Source organism: Phyllobates terribilis, unplaced genomic scaffold (assembly GCF_046119375.1).
Source record: "Phyllobates terribilis strain yellow unplaced genomic scaffold, ASM4611937v1 Scaffold_8__6_contigs__length_399053987, whole genome shotgun sequence".
In the NCBI taxonomy this organism is placed as follows: domain Eukaryota; kingdom Metazoa; phylum Chordata; class Amphibia; order Anura; family Dendrobatidae; genus Phyllobates; species Phyllobates terribilis.
The window spans coordinates 185,934,418-185,953,279 of NW_027362768.1; positions in this window are offsets into that span (position 1 = coordinate 185,934,418).

Below are 18,862 nucleotides of genomic sequence, written 5' to 3' on the forward strand. Positions count from 1 at the left end.
GCAGCTAAAAATTATTTTTAATTTTAAATCTGGTGAAGCTTTAGTATAGATGGCCTAATAGGATCAGTGCTGCACACTGCTACAAAGCCCAAATTATTTTCCAGCCAAGATACAGATAAACATGATTAGTAATTTGAAAGCTTAAAACGGTTGGTAGGGTGATTTTAACCAATCATCAAGCTTTTACTCTCCCCAGGATGACACAGGGGTAGAAAAGTCGTTTCGGATCCATGATTTGTTCATCTTTATGAACGTGAGTCTGTCTACATTATCAGTGGAGAGCCGCGTGCGCTTATCTGTCAGCACACCACCAGCAGCGCTGAACACACGTTCAGACAGAACGCTGGCTGCGGGGCATGACAAGATCTCCAAGGCGTAAGTGGCTAGCTCCGGCCATTTATCCAGATTGGAAGCCCAAAAAGAGCAAGGGTCCAGTGACACAGTCGTGGCTTCAATGTTTACTTGGAGATACTCCTGTACCATCGTCTCTAGGCGTTGATTATGTGTCAGACTTCTTGTCTCCTGTGGCCTTGCAAAGGATGGGCTAAAAAAGTGGTGAAATGATTCCGCAAAATTGATGTTACCAGCAGATACTGTGGTTCTGTTACGGTTTGAGTGCTGAACACTTGACGGTCCCACGGTTGGCAAGTTGGAACTGTGAGATTCATTACGTGCACCACTGGTATTTTGTGGAAAAGCACATGTAAGATTCTGCAACAGTCTCTGCTGATACTCCTGCATGCGTGCATCCCTTTCTATGGCAGGAATAATTTCTGCAAATTTACTTTTGTACCGGGGATCTAACAGTGTGGCAACCCAGTAGTCAGGATTATTTCTAATTCTCACAATTCGAGGGTCATGTTGCAGGTAGTGCAGCAAGAAGGCACTCATGTGTGTTGCGCATCCAGGAGCACCAAGTCCCTGTTGTGTTGGTGGCGAGGTAACAATCATGCTTTCTTCCTCTGTCCTCTCCCCCCAACCTCGCACAACAGAAATGTGATCAAGGTCTCCCTCATCTGATGAGTCTTCCATCAGTTCGTCCTCCACTTCTTCCTGGGCTCCTGCACCTTCCTCACTAGTTTGGCTGCTACCATGCGCCCTGGTAAAACCATCTCCCCCACCCTCACATGCCTGCCGCCTTGGTGCTGCCGACCGTCTGGACCTTGCAGATGTTAGCCCTTCCGCATACAACTCCTCCTCCTCTACTTCCTCCACCTCCTCTTGTGCCACCACCTGACTCCGAATTCTGTTTAACATGTGCTCCAGCATGTAAATCACCGGAATAGTCATGCTGATAATGGCATCGTCAGCACTAAACATCTTCGTCGCCATTTCAAAACTGTGCAGAAGGGTGCATAGGTCCCTGATCTGAGACCACTCCTCCAGCGTGATTTGCCCCACCTCTGAATCTCGTTGGCCCAGGCTATACGTCAGAACGTATTGCACCAGGGCTTGTCGGTGCTGCCACAGTCGCTGCAACATGTGCAGAGTTGAATTCCACCGGGTAGGCACATCGCATTTTAGCCGGTGAAGTGGCAGGCCCAACGACTTCTGTAGAGATGTAAGTCGCTGAGCTGCGGGATGCGAACGGCGGAAGTGAGCACACAGCGACCGTGCCCTCTGCAGAAGGCCATCTAGTCTGGGATAGTGGGCTAAAAATTGCTGGACAACCAGGTTCAACACGTGAGCCATGCAAGGCACGTGTGTGACATTGCCCCGGCGAAGGGCCGCACCCAGGTTTGCAGCATTGTCGCACACGGCCTTCCCTGGTTTCAGGTCCAGTGGAGACAACCATTCATGAAATTGGTTCTCCAGAGCTGACCACATCTCCTCAGCTGTGTGACTCACATTTCCCAGACATTTCAATGTAAAAACCGCCTGAAGACGTTGAGCCCTACTGCCAGCATAGTAAGGAGGTGTGCAGGATCCCTTCTGCGCAGTTAGAAAGCTTGTGGCATGACCAGACAGGCTTTGGGTGCAGGTGGAAGACCGAGAGGAGGTTGAGGAGGCAGAAGCAGTGGAGGAACTTTGACATAAAGAGGATTGACGCACAACTCGTGGGGACGGCAAGACTTGGACAGCAGCCCCTTGTCCTGCTGTCACCATAGTTACCCAGTGCCCAGTCAGCGACATGTAACGCCCCTGTCCATGCCTACTCGTCCAAGTGTCTGTGGTGAAATGCACCCTGTCACACACAGAGTTTCTCAAAGAAGCGGTGATGTTGTGTGCGACATGCTGGTGGAGCGCAGGCACACTTTTCTTTGAGAAGTAGTGCCGACTGGGCATCTGGTACTGGGGCACTGCGACGGACATAAGGTCTCGAAAATCCTCTGTGTCCACCAGGCAGAAAGGCAGCATTTCTGTAGCCAAGAGCTTGCAGATGGTGAAATTCAACCTCTTAGCTTTCTCATGGCTAGGAGGAAATGGTCTTTTACTTGTCCACATCTGAGGGACCGAGGGCTGGCTATTGTGCTTAGACGGGGTTGATAAGGGTGTCCCCGGCAAACTGCCGGTCTGTGAGGAAGATGCAGGCGGACATGTTAGGTTGCCTTGATCCAAAGGTGGTGCTATCGATGTCGGACAGCGCTCAACACCAGCTGCTGTTACCACCTCCAAAGAAAATGATGACCTGCCAATCACGCTGGCTGTTGCGGGTAAAGAGGTGGCAGGTCTGCGCCCCAAAACAGGTGTGACTGCTGTCCCCCCAGTCACAGAGGATGAAGAGGCCGCGGATGCACAAGATATGGCAGACGGTGGTTGGCCCGGCCGGCTAGGCCGCATTTTAGCACACTGAGCTTCCCACTGCAACTTATGCTTCATGTCCATGTGCCGGTTCATGCATGAAGTACTCAAACTATGTATTTTTTGGCCTCTACTTAGCTTTTGCTGACAAATGTTACAGATAACACGAGTTGGGTCATCTTTATCGATCTGAAAAAATGCCCAGGCTATGCAAGGCTTAGCACCCATGCGACCTGAAGAGCCACCACGACTTGTGGTGAGAGGCAGAGTTGTGTTTGAGGATGCAGTTGTTGACGTGCTTCCAGTACTACGTCTCTGTCTAGGAAGGCGCAACCTGACCTCGTCGTCACTAGCATCTTCCTCCACCTCCTCTGCTGACCTCATCTCTTGGCTGACTGTGGGTTGACAGTAAGTGGGATCTCCAACCTCATCATCATCACCCTGTGTGTTATCACACCCGTCGTCCTCAGAGCCAACCTGTTCCTGCCCTGACAAAAAACTAAAGTTGTCGCTCCAATCAGGTATTTGAGTCTTATCATCGTCTTCCTCATTGTCTCCACCAACAGGAGTTACAGTTTGGGAATGAGGGTCTACATTATGGTCAGAACCTTCTGCGTCTGGTCCTGGATCCGACTCATAAAGATTCTGGGCATCAGTGCAGATCATTTCCTCGTCTGGATTCACAGAAGCGCTGGAGTCGACCTCTGATTCCCAGGCTATAGTATGAGTAAACAGCTCTGCAGACTCAACCATCTGTTCTACCTCATACTCAGACGGGCAGCTGGAGATTTGGGAGCTGTGAGGAAGCAAGTGCGATTTGGGTGACACCTTTGAGGACTGGAGTATTTGTGATGTTGAAGTTGATGTGGAGGAGAGCCCACTTAAAGGAGCACTTGATATCCGTTGAAGCACCTGCTGTTTTTGTGCCTCATCTGGAATTTGTAGCGATTGGCGTGGCCGTAAGAAAGGGATCTTATCACATTGTCCGCTAAAAGAAGTAGACATTTTAGTTTGGCTGGAAGATGGTCTTTCTTCTGCAGATGTTACTGTTGCTTTAACACCTACCCCACGGACACAACCTTTTTTCCCCTTCCCAACACGCCTATTCCCCTTTCCACCAGCAGCAGGCCTTTTTCCACTCATTTTGGTGGTTAACTAATTCACAACTCTGGAGTTGTTTGCACAAAAAAACAATGGATGGTAACCGAGCAGAGCTGAGTGGCCAAACTGTGGTATTAGGCCAAAACTATTGGCTGGGTTAGATGCAGAAAAAAATATATTCAGTTTGCAACCTGATGGAGGTCAGTATAGATGGACTAATAGAGAAAGTCCGACACACTGCTACAAGGCCAAATATTTTTTCAGAGGTAGATGCAGAAAAAAATTATATTCAGTTTGCAACCTGATGGAGGTCTGTATAGATGGATTAATAGAACAAGACCCACACACAGCTAGAAGCCCAATATTTTTTCAGAGGTACTGTAGATGCAGATACAAATTATTTTTAATTTGCAACCTGATGGAGGTCAGTATAGATGGACTAATAGAATGATGCTATGCCCAAAAGGTTTTACTTCACTAGGTGCAGTAAAAAAATTGGTATTTTATACACAGGTGGTATATCTTGCAGCACAGATAGGCTACTCCACTGACTAACACACTCTGCAATAGGCCAAAAAGGATTAGCTTTGCTAGATTCAGCCAAATGCTGTGAAAAAAAACTTGCACAGCACTGGCACAGACCTGCCTGGCAAAAACTGATAGGAACTGATGTAACCTAGTCCTGAAAAGGACTGCAATTACAATTAGTCTTTACTCCCACAATCTATCTATTTAAGAGCACAGACCTGCCTGATAAAAGTCGTAGGAAATGCTGTAACCTAGTCCTTAAAAGGACTGCAATCACAACTATTCCCTACTCCCAAGCTATCTGTAGATTTGTGCGAAAATTGGCTTGAAATTAACAAGGTATAGCGCACACAGCAACAGCGGTGCCGTCTAACACGCAGCTGCAGCAGTGAGAAAATGGTGGCGACGGGGAAAATGGCTTGGTCTTATAGGGCAAGGACATGTGACATACACTGCCAATCACACATGCCCTTGCTTGTGTGAAAAAAAGCACTTCGCTCCATGTGTGCGCTGCTGATAGGCTGACAGATTGCACCTCCCCACTGCAAATGCGGGAAAGAGAAAAAAAAATGGAGATCTTCATTGTTCCTGCAGAGATCCATCCCCTGCCCCTCCCCCCACCCCGCTGTACACTCAAACTGCGTATTAACATTAATTTTCATCATTACTGAGAAAAAATCCAGTTATGATTTTGGTGCACGAACAGTTATCGAACATAACCTCGAACAGCCGAATTTTTCTCAAATTGTTCGTGTTCGCCGACCGGCTCGAACACCGCCCAAAACAGCTCGAATTTGAGATTGGCGAACAGTTCGAGTAGAACAACGCTCATCTCTACTACACAAACACACACTGTATACACCGTACGCACCACACACACAAACTGTATACACCGTACGCACCACACACACAAACTGTATACACCGTACACACCACACACACACACACACTGTATACGCCGTACACACACTGTATACGCCGTACACACCACACACACACACTGTATACACCGTACACACCACACACACACTGTATACACCGTACACACCACACACACACTGTATACACCGTACACACCACACACACACACACACTGTATACACCACACACACACTGTATACACCGTACACACCACACACACACTGTATACACCGTACGCACCACACACACACTGTATACACCGTACACACCACACACACACTGTATACGCCGTACGCACCACACACACACTGTATACGCCGTACACACACACACACACACTGTATACGCCGTACGCACCACACACACACTGTATACGCCGTACGCAACACACACACACAGTATACGCCGTACACACTACACACACACTGTATACGCCTTACATACCACACACACTGTATACGCCTTACATACCACACACACACACACTGTATACGTCGTACGCACCACACACACACTGTATACACTGTACACACCACACACACACTGTATACACCGTACGCAACACACACACACTGTATACGCCGTACACACCACAAACACACTGTATACGCCATACGCACCACACACACACTGTATACGCCGTACACACCACACACACTGTATACGCCGTATGCACCACACACACACTGTATACGCCGTACACACCACACACACACTGTATACGCCATACGCACCACACACACACTGTATACGCCGTACACACCACACACACTGTATACGCCGTATGCACCACACACACACTGTATACGCCGTACGCACCACACACACATACACTGTATACGCCGTACGCACCACACACACACTGTATACGCCGTACACACCACACACACTGTATACGCCGTATGCACCACACACACACTGTATACGCCGTACGCACCACACACACATACACTGTATACGCCGTACGCACCACACACACACACACTGTATACACCGTACGCACCACACACACATACACTGTATACGCCGTACGCACCACACACACACACACTGTATACACCGTACGCACCACACACACACACACTGTATACGCCGTACACACCACACACACACTGTATACACCGTACACACCACACACACACTGTATACGCCGTACACACCACACACACACTGTATATGTGGCACCCCAGGGGTCTGGTTTTCCACAGTAACAGCAATGTTATGTCTGAGAGCAGGTGGGAGGTCTCTTGGTCAGGGATCCTATGCATGCCACACCTCCTGCCCAGTCCTATATAAACCTAGGGCTGAGGCAGGGTGAGTGAGTAGAGAAGAAGCAGAGAAAAGAAGCAAATATAGGAAGAAACAACAGGAGCTCTGTGGGAGCAGTGTTACAAGGAGTCAGGGGCTGGCAGCTGCAGAGCTCGCCCTGACTGAGAAGTTATCACCGGACCCGGAGTCCGAGGCTGTGGGGACTAACTCCTATCCAGCAGCAGAAACCGACCGGCAGGGGATTGCAGGTCCTCTGGCCCAGAAACCCGAAGGCCCCGAGTCACCGGCCATATGGGTGAGCACCACACGGTACACTCAGGGACGTGGGCTACTTATACCCGCCTCTAGCAAGGTAGCCAGAAGAGTATCGTTAGTTTGGGAGGCCTACAACTCCGCCTGGCCAGGGGAGATCCCATCTGCTCAAGGACTGACCAGGCCCCAATCGCTAGCCAGTACTCCGGGAGGGTCTATCTTTGTCACCAGTAAAGACCCTGAACTACACAGTACCGTCTCCGAGTGGTTCCTGCTACCCCCATCATCCACGTCGGCTGCCCTGAGGCCATACCCCTCCCGTTGGGGGTTATACTATCACGCTGCACAATCCTACCACCGGCCTCAGCGGTCTGCACTGCAGCAGCAGCTCCCTGGCTTCACTCAACGGGTGGCGTAGTCGTCCAACATCTACCGCTAAAACAGCGCCACTTAGTCTGACTCCCTGGGCACGGACCGGATCACCGCCACGAGACTACAACCCTCAACAGATCCGGCTCCGGGTAAGCTCCCGCGTGCGCAACGCAGCGCGACACAGGCCCAGGGGCGCGTCAACTTTTGGCGTAGTCGGCAGGATCTCGTGCCCGCAACCACCGGGTACTGCGTGCCTGAAAAAGACTGTGAAAACTTACCCGTGGTGAAATTTCCCGCCATCCGGCGCCATCTTCCGCTTTCTTCCCGCCATCGGTGGAGTTTTCCCGCCATCCGGCGCCATCTTCGGCCTTCTTCCCGCCATCCGTGGAGTTTTCCCGCCATTGGACGCCATCTTGAGGATGCCGCGCGGGAAGAAGAGGGGCGTGGACTCCGAAAACGCGCGAGAACTGAAGTCCCGCCTCACGTCCGGACGTTGTGTAAGGTCCTGGAAGGAGCCCAGCAGACGCCGACGTCACAGGAGCGCGACGGAAGGTCCTCAACCCTGACGATCCACTGCGGAGCCGCGGCCTACGGAAGAGGATCATCGCAAGGTAGGCCACGGTCCACTAGGGGGAGAAGGATGTCGGATACGGAGGAGAGCTTCACCGCTCCAAACCCCGCCAGCGCCACCGCTGTTGCGGTCATGCCTTTCACCATGCCCTATATCCCGGGGGCAGCCTGGCTACCCCAGTACTCAGGGGAGTCACATACCCTGCAGGACTTTAGAGAAAAACTGGATAGCCTCTTCCAGGTGTACCCCCTCACAGAAGAGCAAAAAGTAAGCATCCTGGTGGCCCAATTAACCGGGGCAGCCCAAAGGGAGGTAAAGTCCTGGCCACCTGGGGGGAGGACTGTCGCAGGGATACTAACCCGGCTGAGGGACACCTTTGATACCCGCACCTCAGCCGAGATCAAGCTTAGATTCTACGGGTGCAAACAGCGGGCACATGAGAGTATAAGGGACTATGCCCTGAACCTACAAGAGGCCCTGAGAGCCATTAAGCAGACCGACCCTGACGGCGTGGGAGACGAGGACAGGCTGTTAACTGAACAATTTATAGAGGGTTTATATTGCAATGCCCACCGAACCCAGTTGCGGGCAATGGCCTTACAGGACCCTCATCTGGGATTTGCACAGTTCAAGGACAGAGCCATCCGGGTGCTCCGAGAACCGGCACCAGGTGGCGTTGTGACCCACAGACGCCCCACTACCACCTACCACCAGGAGGCGGCGCCCTTGTCGGCAGGGCCTGTGGGAGCTGATGCGCAGGCTTTGAACAATGACTCGGCTCCAGACCTGCACCATCAGGTCCAAGAGCTAGCTAAAAGCGTTGCTGCGCTAACCCGAACTGTGCAGTCTTTACAGGTTTCCACTCCAGGGAAGATCCAGCTGGCATCCGGACCGGAGGACATCCCGTGGCGTCGACCAAGGAGGACCCCACCGGCCAGAGGAAGACCCAGCGACCGATACAATGAGGACGGACGACCCATCTGCCGCCGCTGTAATCAACCCGGACATATGGCAAGGTACTGTCCTTTAAACTGGCACAACCTAGGGTAGAGGGCCAACCCCTAGGAAAAAGATCATCAGGCCCATCAAATTGGCGCGACAAATATGTGGGAGGACGTCCAGTCTTGCCTGTGGTACTGGATGGCATTCCTATGAGTGCCCTACTGGACACCGGGTCACAGGTCACCACCATCCCGTACGTGCTCTTCAAGCAGTACTGGAATGACTCGGATATTACCCGCTACCCTGACGACGACTTGAGTATCATCGCCAGCAATGGTCAGCCCGTGCCACAGATCGGATTTAAAGAGGTGACCATTAAAATTGGTAGAGTTGAACTGGCAGCACAGGGACTGATCATTGTAGACATTGACAAACACGAGAGTCACCCAAAGATAACTCTAGGAACTAATGTAATTGAAAATTGTCTTGCAGAGGTGATTTTCCCTTTACAGCAGGTTGCCAAGAACGCCAGCTCCGGCGAGCAGCGAGTGCTCCAAAAAGAGATCCGGGCACTGATGCGACGGCAACAGGTGGAACTCTCCGGCGGTGAGATTGGTAGCGTGAGAATGTGTGACCCTTTCCCTATTGCCATGCCCCCAAAAAGTGAAATGATGATTTGGTGCCGGGCAGCTATTGGTCTGAGAGGTAGAGATTACCAGGCAATGGTAGAACCAGTTTACTCAGACAGTAGGCCCACCATCTTGACAGCACGGGGGGTGGTTAATGTACGCCATGGGAGGGTGCCCGTTCGCATAATCAATATTGGGAAGAGGGAAGTGTACCTGCCCCGGTATGCCACGCTAGCCAAATTATATACCATTAACCAAAATGCTATACAATCTGTGGAACCCTTGCCTCCATCTCACCCGGAGGAAGGTAATGGCTCTAAGAAAACAATGGAGGACTGGTGTCAGCAACTACATTTGGGTACTGACTCCACTCCCTCACATCAGAAACAGGGAGTCTATCGGGTGGTTCAAGAGTACGAGAGAGTGTTTAGTAAACACCCGTTAGACTTCGGGCAAGTCAAGGGGGTAGAACACCACATCCCCACGGGAGACCATCCTCCCATAAAAGAGAGGTATCGACCCGTACCCCCTGCACACTACCAACACGCCAAGGGGATGCTTAGAGACATGAAGGAGGCTGGGGTGATCAGGGATAGCTGTAGCCCCTAGGCAGCTCCACTAGTCTTAGTCAAAAAGAAAGACAACACCATGAGGATGTGTGTAGATTACCGGAAAATCAACCGTATCACACACAAGGATGCGTACCCCTTACCAAGGATAGAGGAGTCTTTGGCTGCTTTAAGATCTGCTAACTTCTTCTCTACCTTGGATCTCACTAGTGGGTACTGGCAGGTTCCTGTAGCAGAGGCGGACCGGGAGAAGACCGCATTCACCACCCCGATGGGACTTAGCGAGTTTACCTGCATGCCGTTCGGACTCTGCAACACACCAGGAACCTTCCAACGATTAATGGAGTGCTGTCTGGGCCATAGAAACTTCGAGACGGTCCTGTTGTACCTGGACGATGTCATCGTATATTCTAAGACTTATGAGGACCACCTGAAACACCTGGTGGAAGTGTTCGAAGCTCTGGCAAGCTACGGCCTAAAGGTGAAACCCTCCAAGTGTAACCTCCTGAAACCAAAGGTGCAGTACCTGGGACACGTGGTGAGCGCTGACGGAGTGGCTCCCGACCCTGATAAGATCACCGCAATTAAGGAATGGCCAAGTCCCTCCAGTGTAAAGGAAGTGCGGCAGTTCCTCGGGTTGGTAGGCTACTACCGCAGGTTCATCCCCGGTTTCACCAAAAAGGCAGCTCCTATGCAGGACCTCCTGATAGGCCAGTCCCGGAAGGCCAAGAACCAGAAGCCGCCCTTCAGATGGGAGAAGTTGGAAGAGGAGTCCTTCCGCCAGCTGAAGATGGCCCTCACGGGGGATGAAATCCTGGCGTACCCGGATTACAGCCAGCCCTTTATCCTCTACACCGACGCAAGTAACATCGGGCTAGGAGCCGTGCTGTCCCAGATCCAGCAGGGGAAAGAACGAGTAATCGCTTACGCCAGCCGAAAACTGCGACCCACCGAGAGAAACCCTGAGAATTACAGCTCATTTAAGCTAGAGTTCCTGGCAGTGGTGTGGGCAGTTACCGAACGCTTTAAGCACTACCTCGCTTCTTCCCGGTTCGTCGTGTACACGGATAACAACCCGTTGACACACCTGGACACAGCAAGACTCGGTGCCCTAGAGCAGAGATGGATGGCCCGTCTGTCCAACTACGAGTTCACAATCAAATACCGGGCAGGACGCTCCAATACCAACGCGGACGCCCTGTCCAGGATGCCAAACCTACCGGACGTAGGAGAAGATCCAGAGGGACTGGAAGAAGTCGAACTCCCTGCGTTCCACCGGCATGGGACTATCCAGTATTCCCACCGGGTAAGGAGTAAGCAAGCCGCTACGTTTAACCCCTTGCCTCACTACAACTGGGAGTAAACGCAAGACAGTGACCCTGCCGTCCGACTGGTGAAGGAGATGTTGACTCGGCCAGAGGCTCGCCTTGACCCAGACGCTCCGGAGGAAGCAAGCAACTGTGGGCTGAGAAGAGTCGACTGTTCCTTTATAAGGGGAAGTTGTGCCGCAGAATCGTTAACTCCCGGACGCATGAACTAATCTGGCAAGTAGTGGTGCCACGAAGAGACGCAGCCATGGTGATGGAGGCATACCACGACGGGGCTGGACACTTCGGATGGAAGAAGCTGGAGTTCCTGCTGCGCGAGCGGTTCCACTGGGTAGGCATGAGGGGAACCATCGAGAGGTGGTGCAGAGACTGTGGCCCGTGCAATCTAAGAAGGAAGGACCGTGCCAGCCAGAAGACTCCCCTGCAGTCCATCGTCACCCGGCAGCCATTGGAACTGGTAGCCTTGGATCATGTAAAACTGACCCCAAGCAGAAGTGGCTACGTCTATGCACTAACCATCGTGGATCACTACTCCCGGTTCTTGGTTGTCGTCCCCGTCAAGGACTTAACAGCTCGAACAGCAGCGAGAGCCTTCCAGCAGCATTTCTGCCGTCCACACGGGTTCCCGGACCAAGTGTTGACAGACCATGGACCTGCCTTTGAAGCGGAGGTCTTCCAAGAATTCTGCACTCTGTATGGCTGCCGGAAGATAAGGACGACACCCTATCATCCGCAAACTAATGGACTTTGTGAGAAAATGAACCAGGTGGTAATGGATCTTCTGAAAACGTTGCCCCTGGAAGAACGCAGTCTGTGGCCTGAGAAGCTGCCCGATCTGGTGGACCTATACAACCACATCCCGGTAGGTTCCACCAACTGTACCCCGGCTTACCTAATGAGGGCGAGACCTGGTAAGTTACCTGTTGACCTGGAAATGGGAGTCCTGACACCTGAGGACACTTCACCAGAAGCAGACTGGGACACAGAGAGGCAGCAGCAGTACCGGAGAGTACAGGAGAGCGTGGAGCGAAGTCTCTGTCAGGCTAGGGAAAGACAAGAGAAAACTTACAACCAGTATGCTCCCGCTGTTCCCCTGGTACCCGGAGAGCAGGTCTTGAAGAGAAAAAGACGGCTCCACAAGTTGGACGACCAGTGGGAGAAGGACCCGTACACCGTACTGCCCTCAAGCCACGACAACCCAAAGGTCTGTACCATCAGTAAAGACGGAGGGGAAACCACAACCATTGTATCCCGGGATCACCTGAAGAAGTGTCCCGAACAGCTACGGAACCCTGAAGAGGAACAAGAAGACCCTCGACCCGTAGAGGAAAGGGAAGACATGGTTAATACTGTGCTCGGAGACTTCCCTCGGTCTTGGACTCAAGTCAATGGTGCAGTTGTGGTACCCGTACTCACCTTCCTCCAACCAGCATCCCAAGCACCTACGGAGCAACAGGTAGAGCTGGAAGAACAGCCGGTCCAGGAGGCAGAAGACCCCACACCAGCAGACCAGGAGGATCAACCCTCTGCTTGCAGTGAGCCTGCCATATCCCTAGTGAGCCAAAGGGCCCGTAGACCGCTGCCCAGTTTACCCTTAACAGCTCCTACACCCTGTAGTTCAGGGCCAGACAGTCAGCTCCGTAGGTCCACTAGGGTCACTAGGGGCCAGTTACCCGCACGTTGGAGGATTTGAAGTGTATAAATTGTTTTATTTGTGGTTACCTGTTTATTGTTGCTTGTGCATAATTATGTGTTTCTAGTTATTTTTAGGAGTCCTTGGTGGATTTACCGGGAATCCTTTGTACATAGTTGGAGCGTAACCCAGGACGGACTAAAGACTGTTAAGGACTCGGGGCAGGACAGACCCCTACCTGGTTACGTCTCCCTGTTTTGGTGAAATGGACACCTTGCTTTCTTCAAAGACTGCACCCGGTTACGGACATGCCGTGACCACCTTTATGTGTTTCTTTATTGTTATTGTTATATCTTGTTATGTTTTTCTAAAATATGTTTAGTCCCGGAGTACTAAATTTCACTAGGGGGGAATGTGGCACCCCAGGGGTCTGGTTTTCCACAGTAACAGCAATGTTATGTCTGAGAGCAGGTGGGAGGTCTCTTGGTCAGGGATCCTATGCATGCCACACCTCCTGCCCAGTCCTGGGAGGGGAAGAACTTCCCCTATATAAACCTAGGGCTGAGGCAGGGTGAGTGAGTAGAGAAGAAGCAGAGAAAAGAAGCAAATATAGGAAGAAACAACAGGAGCTCTGTGGGAGCAGTGTTACAAGGAGTCAGGGGCTGGCAGCTGCAGAGCTCGCCCTGACTGAGAAGTTATCACCGGACCCGGAGTCCGAGGCTGTGGGGACTAACTCCTATCCAGCAGCAGAAACCGACCGGCAGGGGATTGCAGGTCCTCTGGCCCAGAAACCCGAAGGCCCCGAGTCACCGGCCATACGGGTGAGCACCACACGGTACACTCAGGGACGTGGGCTACTTATACCCGCCTCTAGCAAGGTAGCCAGAAGAGTATCGTTAGTATGGGAGGCCTACAACTCCGCCTGGCCAGGGGAGATCCCATCTGCTCAAGGACTGACCAGGCCCCAATCGCTAGCCAGTACTCCGGGAGGGTCTATCTTTGTCACCAGTAAAGACCCTGAACTACACAGTACCGTCTCCGAGTGGTTCCTGCTACCCCCATCATCCACGTCGGCTGCCCTGAGGCCATACCCCTCCCGTTGGGGGTTATACTATCACGCTGCACAATCCTACCACCGGCCTCAGCGGTCTGCCCTGCAGCAGCAGCTCCCTGGCTGCATTCAACGGGTGGCGTAGTCGTCCAACATCTACCGCTAAAACAGCGCCACTTAGTCTGACTCCCTGGGCACGGACCGGATCACCGCCACGAGACTACAACCCTCAACAGATCCGGCTCCGGGTAAGCTCCCGCGTGCGCAACGCAGCGCGACACAGGCCCAGGGGCGCGTCATATACGCCGTACGCACCACACACACACACACTGTATACACCGTACGCACCACACACACACATACACTGTATACGCCGTACGCACCACACACACACACACTGTATACGCCGTACATACCACACACACACTGTATACGCCGTACGCACCACACATACACTGTATACACCGTACGCACCACACACACACACTGTATACACCGTACGCACCACACACACATACACTGTATACGCCGTACGCACCACACACACACACACTGTATACGCCGTACGCACCACACACACACACACACTGTATACGCCGTACGCACCACACACACACACACACTGTATACACCGTACGCACCACACACACACACACTGTATACGCCGTACGCACCACACACACACACTGTATACGCCGTACGCACCACACACACACTGTATACACCGTACGCACCACACACACTGTATACGCCGTACATACCACACACACACTGTATACGCCGTACGCCCCACACACACACACTGTATACGTCGTACGCACCACACACACACTGTATACACCGTACGCACCACACACACTGTATATGCCGTACGCACCACACACACACTGTATACGCCGTACGCCCCCCACACACACACTGTATACGCCGTACGCCCCCCACACACACACTGTATACGTCGTACGCACCACACACACACTGTATACGCCGTACGCCCCACACACACACTGTATACGCCGTACGCACCACACACACACTGTATACGCCGTACGCCCCACACACACACTGTATACGCCGTACGCACCACACACACACACACACTGTATACACCGTACGCACCACACACACACACACACTGTATACACCGTACGCACCACACACACACACTGTATACGCCGTACGCACCACACACACACTGTATACGCCGTACGCACCACACACACACACAGACTGTATACGCCGTACGCACCACACACACACTGTATACGCCGTACACACCACACACACACTGTATACGCCGTACGCACCACACACACACACACTGTATACGCCGTATGCACCACACACACACTGTATACGCCGTACACACCACCACACACACACTGTATACGCCGTATGCACCACACACACACTGTATACGCCGTATGCACCACACACACACTGTATACGCCGTACGCACCACACACACACTGTATACGCCGTACGCACCACACACACACACTGTATACGCCGTACGCACCACACACACACTGTATACGCCGTACACACCACACACACACTGTATACGCCGTACGCACCACACACACACACACTGTATACGCCGTATGCACCACACACACACTGTATACGCCATACACACCACCACACACACACTGTATACGCCGTACACACCACCACACACACACTGTATACGCCGTACGCACCACACACACACACACTGTATACGCCGTACGCACCACCACACACACACTGTATACGCCGTACGCACCACACACACACACACTGTATACGCCGTACGCACCACACACACACACACTGTATACGCCGTACGCACCCCACACACACACTGTATACGCCGTACGCACCACACACACACACACACACTGTATACGCCGTATGCACCACACACACACTGTATACGCCGTACGCACCACACACACACACTGTATACGCCGTACGCACCACACACACACACTGTATACGCCGTACGCACCCCACACACACACTGTATACGCCGTACGCACCACACACACACACTGTATACGCCGTTCGCACCACACACACACACTGTATACGCCGTACACACCACACACACACTGTATACGCCGTACGCCCCACACACACACACTGTATACGCCGTACACACCACACACACACTGTATACGCCGTACGCACCACACACACACTGTATACGCCGTACGCACCCCACACACACACTGTATATGCCGTTCGCACCACACACACACTGTATACGCCGTACACACCACACCACACACACTGTATACGCCGTTCGCACCACACACACACTGTATACGCCGTACGCACCACACACACACTGTATACACCATACGCACCACACACACACACACTGTATACACTGTACACACCACACACACACTGTATACACCGTACGCACCACACACACTGTATACGCCGTACGCACCACACACACACACTGTATACGCCGTATGCACCACACACACACTGTATATGCCATACGCACCACACACACACACTGTATACACCATACGCACCACACACACACACACACTCTATACGCCGTACGCACCACACACACACACTGTATACGCCGTATGCACCACACACACACTGTATACGCCGTACGCACCACACACACTGTATACACCGTACGCACCACACACACACACACTGTATACATCGTACACACCACACACACACACTGTATACACCGTACACACACTGTATATGACACGCCCCTGGGCTTTCTGTGTCGTGCGGCATCGCGCGCACGGGGGCTTACCCGGAGCCGGATCAGATGGGGGTAGTAGTCTCGTGGCGGTGACCCGGTCCGTGCCCAGGGAGTCAAACTAAGCGGCGAGTCTATTAGCAGTAGATGTTAGAATGTGTGTCGACTACGCCACCCGTTGATTTGCTTTCACAAGGCCGCCGCTGCAAAACAGTCCGCTGAGGCCGGTGGTATGGGTGCAGCAGGGATGGTATAACCCCCAACGGGAGGGGTATGGCCTCAGGACAGCAGGGGTAGATGATGGAGGTTGTGATGGTGCGGTAAGGAGGCACAGAGACGTGGGATGCAGTTTCAGGGTTTTTACTCACTGATGTTGCTTTAGTCACTCTGGCCTTGAGTGACCACCCGAGCCGTGCTGCGTCCACCAGGTGCGGGGCTCGGCTAACCCCCAGGCAGTTCCGGAGCGTGGTCCTGAGCTCCCCTCTCTCTCTCTCTCTCTTTCTGCTGGCCGTCCCCACCAGGGATCCACCTTTGTCCGGTTCCCTTGGGCCTTCTGATGGCAAAACCTTCTCTGGCTTTCCTGACCCTACTCTTGGTGTACCTTCCTGGTGGATGTGGTGAGGGTCGTGGCAAAGCTTGCCCACGACCTCCGGTTCCTGGCTAAGGGTTACTTTTGCCTCCGCCAGCTTGGGATCCGGTGCCCTTTTCTGCCAACCCTTCACCCTTTTTGGTCTGATTCTGGGATCTTAGGGTTCCCTCTGGCTCTGCCTCTCTGGGTCCTTCTTCCTCCTCTTTCTTCATGCTTGGCCCTGGAGCTGGGCCCAGCCGGAGTCACAGCTCCCAGTCAGCCCTCCTGGCTGAGCTCCTCTGCTCTGCTTCTCCTCAGGCTGAACTTGACTAAAAAGACCCTGTCTCTAGATGGTGCCCACCTTATATACTCCCTCTACGTGTGAGCCCAGGTGACCAGCACCCAATGGGCTCCTAGCTTTACCCAGAGTACTCCCCCTATCTGCCCCTACACTACTGGGATGTTCCACACCCCCCTCCCACTCCAGCCAGGGACAGACGCTGTCGTACCTGCACATTTAACTGGTGGGAGTACCGTAGTTCTGTCCCCCGGAAATGGGATGTATGTAGTGCATGCAGCCTACTGAGCTCAGTCCCACACTCCATCCTTACCCGGGAGTGGAATACCACACCTCTGGAGTGAGGTGCAATACCCCTGTAGCAGCCGAGTCCTCAGGGTGCTACATTCCCCCCTGGTAAATCACAGCACGTCCTCGGGCTGTAAAAGAGCAAAACATGCAAACATACAAAATTTTTTTCAAAACATACACGAATATATAAAACATTATAAACATTATCAGCAACATAACATTACGGGTAACTTCTTATATTATAAGACTTTTTGATATAAAACTCTTCTTATAAAATGTTCTTGTTCTTCTGGCCACTGTGCACTTGTGACCAGGTAAAAGTGCAACAGTCACTTGAAGAAAAACAGTTCTTCTATAAAACCAGTAGGGGGCGCTTTAGGAAGCGCAACTATTTACAAGGGGTATGGCCTCTCTCAGTCCTCGGCCAGTGGGGATAAAGGGATGGCTGCTCACAGTCCTCAGCCTGGTTAGGGATAGGGACACACGGGTAACAGTTTGCTGGTCCCAACGGGGACTATACTTTACTTAGCAGCAGTACTTGTAACAGTTCTTGTACCCTTACGGGTAACTATGTACAGTTCTACTTTACCGTACTTCAGTAACGGCATCCTCCTGCTCCTTCTCGCGGGTGACCTTCAAACCCGTCCGGGTTCTCTTGTTCCTCCTCGCACTGTAGCTCTCTCGGTCAGTTGGTGTACATGGAGAGCATATGGACCTTTGGCACATTGATGCCGGGTGAAAGTGACCTCATCACCCAGGTACAGATCTCGTCCTCTGTGTCCCTCCGGCAGGTGGGACTCGACATCTCTGCGGGTCACGAAGACGTCGCCGGGGGTGCGGTGATCCCGGATGAAGCCCCATCCGTGCTGCAGTTGGAATTTGATTACAGTCCCGGTGGCACGGGGACCGTGGGCTGCACGGGGGTTCCGTCGGGTCCGGCTCTTCTGTTCTGCACTCTGCACTTGCAGCCGCTCCTCGCGGACCCGCCTCTCTCGCCGCTCCCGGTCGAAGACCTCCAGCTGTTGCCGGCAGCACTCTGCTCGCTGGGCTGCGGCCGCCCGGGTCTCTT